Raw genomic sequence first — 3,995 nt, 5'->3', positions numbered from 1 at the left:
CCTTCAGAGGCGGATCTTTCGTCACCACCCATGGATCTAAGTTTTCCAGTTCTTCCTTGCAAGTTAAATAATCCCCTTAACAATTCATCACCGAAAGCTGCATTATCTCGTACTGTTCATTTGGGGGTGGAAACAGATGATACTGCTCTCGATAGTGAGGTAGCAGGATCACCTGTCCACTCATCAGCTGAAAATAAGGGTATTGCCTCCAGCACTCTCAATGTCTTGACTAGGGCTCAGACCATAACCCCAGCTTCTCCTACCTCTTCTCCCACTGTAAGTCCTTTTATTTTCCCAGATTTTATGTCCGTGGATGACTTTGTCAATATACAGCGCAATTGCCCTTCACTTCGGGATTGTCATAATCAAGCTTTTAACAACAAAGTTATCCACGGGAGATACGTATCTCATAAGTTTGAATATATTAATGGTATCTTACATAAATCTGTATTTAAATCTCATTCTTCAGTGATAGATTATTCCCTCCTTGTTGTTCCTAAACCATGTCGAGAGACTGTTCTTCAAATGGCTCATGATTTGCCAGAGACCAAACACTTGGCCCATCGTAAGACATGGCATAAGCTCAAGCACACTTATTTTTGGCCAAGCATGTACTCTCAGGTTACAAAGAAGTATAGTTCGTGCAATAGGTGTCAGGTGCTTACTGCACAAAATGCACACACCCCTAGTTCCTGTATATTTATTAAATCTAAAACTTCCTTCCCGCAGAAACGAGATACTCCACCATAGAAAAGGAATGTTTGGTCCTTGTGTGGGGTATCTCCAAGCTTAAATTTTATTTACTGGGAAAAGAATTCATTTTAGAAACGGTTCATCTAATTATTTCTCTGACTGGTTAAGTCGTGACAGTAGAAGATTTGTTGCCTTACGCGACTTCCACGTGTTAGAGGTTTTTCCTCGCCTATTCTTCTTATACTCCTTGACTATAAGTCTTGGCATGGGGGAGTGTGAGGGAAAAGTTCAATAGATAGGAGTAGCGAGGGAGTATATAGTAACAATAGTTTGATTGCCGGCTACTTGTTAAGGTAGGGTAAGTCCAGCTCCCGCTATTCCCCCCTTTTTTCCCCCACCCCGAAAGTGATAGTTTGATTGCCGGCTGCTTGTTAAGGTAGGGTCAGTCTAGCTCCCGCTATCCCTTCCCCTCCCTCTTTCCCCCCCCCAAAAGGTGACGTGTGGGGCTCCGGCCAAACAGTAATCACTCGACTCACAACTCCCAGCACTACTGTAAGTACATGCCTGCTCATATTCTAGTGGACTTATTGGTTGAAAGCTTCACTTTTGACCAATAATAAACTTAGTCCTTTCAGTCTTGCTCTACGTTAAATGTCTTAATAATCACCACGTCTTTTAGGTATTGTACTTATCATGGAGAGTGATTTCTTAAGCAGTGGGTAACCTGTCTCTCTTTCCAGCATGGAATGACAGAATGGGTCACCTGCCAACCAACGAGTAGAATTGAAGGAGACGGACTTATGTCCTGAGATGTCCCATGTTTTATCTACTTACCTGTGCACATGTATGAAGTTGCAAGACGTAACCCGTCATCATTGCAGCGGTAAAGAACCTGCTTTCCTGTCATCTGGATAGATTATTTACAGCTATAGACTTTGAAGAACGAGCCGGTGGGTTGTCACCAACACCTGAGACACCCCCCCCCCACATCATCAGCAACGGCTACGATTTCAACAACATGCAGTGTCACCAACACCAGACACCCAAGTTTTATATATATTAGCGTTGAATTCAGATATCATTTATATTTCTCATTTTTCATTTTCTTTAATGTAGGATCAATATTTCATATTTAAGTGTTTTATATTTTATATTTTCTAAATAATAAAGTGTTTATGTTTGTCAGTTTTTATTCTTTTTCTATGCATTAATTTTCCTGAGGAGGAGCCAGCCTTAGTAATACTGACTGAAGTTGTTACAGGGCTGAGTAAGCCTTCACAACTTGTTTACACAAACCAACAATACAAAAAATTGTTTATTACTATTGTTCTATAATAGTGTATATACCAATGTAGTCATTGGACACTTTCCTAGAAGTGCTGCAGCTTACCTGGAGTTTACCTGGAGAGAGTTCCGGGGGTCAACGCCCCCGCGGCCCGGTCTATGACCAGGCCTCCTGGTGGATCAGAGCCTGATCAACCAGGCTGTTGTTGCTGGCTGCACGCAAACCAACGTACGAGCCACAGCCCGGCTGATCAGGAACTGACTTTAGGTGCTTGTCCAGTGCCAGCTTGAAGACTGCCAGGGGTCTGTTGGTAATCCCCCTTATGTGTGCTGGGAGGCAGTTGAACAGTCTCGGGCCCCTGACACTTATTGTATGGTCTCTTAACGTGCTAGTGACACCCCTGCTTTTCATTGGGGGATGGTGCATCGTCTGCCAAGTCTTTTGCTTTCGTAGTGAGTGATTTTCGTGTGCAAGTTCGGTACTAGTCCCTCTTGGATTTTCCAGGTGTATATAATCATGTATCTCTCCCTCCTGCATTCCAGGGAATACAGGTTTAGGAACCTCAAGCGCTCCCAGTAATTGAGGTGTTTTATCTCCGTTATGCGCGCCGTGAAAGTTCTCTGTACATTTTCTAGGTCGGCAATTTCACCTGCCTTGAAAGGTGCTGTTAGTGTGCAGCAATACTCCAGCCTAGATAGAACAAGTGACCTGAAGAGTGTCATCATGGGCTTGGCCTCCCTAGTTTTGAAGGTTCTCATTATCCATCCTGTCATTTTTCTAGCAGATGCGATTGATACAATGTTATGGTCCTTGAAGGTGAGATCCTCCGACATGTTCACTCCCAGGTCTTTGACGTTGGTGTTTCGCTCTATTTTGTGGCCAGAATTTGTTTTGTACTCTGATGAAGATTTAATTTCCTCATGTTTACCATATTTGAGTAATTGAAATTTCTCATCGTTGAACTTCATATTGTTTTCTGCAGCCCACTGAAAGATTTGGTTGATGTCCGCCTGGAGCCTTGCAGTGTCTGCAATGGAAGACACTGTCATGCAGATTCGGGTGTCATCTGCAAAGGAAGACACGGTGCTGTGGCTGACATCCTTGTCTATGTCGGATATGAGGATGAGGAACATGATGGGAGCGAGTACTGTGCCTTGTGGAACAGAGCTTTTCACCGTAGCTGCCTCGGACTTTACTCTGTTGACGACTACTCTCTGTGTTCTGTTAGTGAGGAAATTATAGATCCATCGACCGACTTTTCCTGTTATTCCTTTAGCACGCATTTTGTGCGCTATTACGCCATGGTCACACTTGTCGAAGGCTTTTGCAAAGTCTGTATATATTACATCTGCATTCTTTTTGTCTTCTAGTGCATTTAGGACCTTGTCGTAGTGATCCAATAGTTGAGACAGACAAGAACGACCTGTTCTAAACCCATGTTGCCCTGGGTTGTGTAAGCTTGTGGAACTGTTTGAACATGACGTTATACACAGTCCTATTATACACTCCTCACATAAAATGAGTGTCTCTGCATTTTTGTTGGCAGGGTGTTGTGGTTGTGCAGGCTGTTGTGGTTGTGGTTGTGTAGGTTGTTGTGGTTGTTCAGGTTGTTGTGGTTGTGCAGGTTGTTGTAGTTGCGCAGGTTGTTGTGGAGGTTATTGTGGTGTGTGGGTAGTTCAAGCTGACCTTTCTTCTGGATGTGTTGAGTCATGTACCCAGGCTACGAGCCTGGGTACATGACACAGCATTACATCACCACCACCTCTCATGTCTTTCTTTCTTTTTCTTAATTCTTCCTTCCTTCTGGTATCCTGGGCATTGCTTTTGGTCATAAACTCCTCAAAACCATGAAATTCATCTTCAGTGACACTTCCATCTGTGTTAGAGCTATTATCACTTGGGAAGAAAAGAAATCCAGATTTGCCGGAGAGTCAGATATTTCTTACCACTAGGTGTGCTGAACAAGGACTACTGAAATGGCATTCCCACAATGCACCACTGGCTCCCTGATTTTTTT

Source organism: Cherax quadricarinatus, unplaced genomic scaffold, assembly GCF_038502225.1.
Source record: "Cherax quadricarinatus isolate ZL_2023a unplaced genomic scaffold, ASM3850222v1 Contig550, whole genome shotgun sequence".
Classification (NCBI taxonomy): Eukaryota; Metazoa; Arthropoda; class Malacostraca; order Decapoda; family Parastacidae; genus Cherax; species Cherax quadricarinatus.
The sequence above is the reverse complement of the archived record's forward strand: the minus strand, read 5'-3'. Positions refer to the sequence as shown.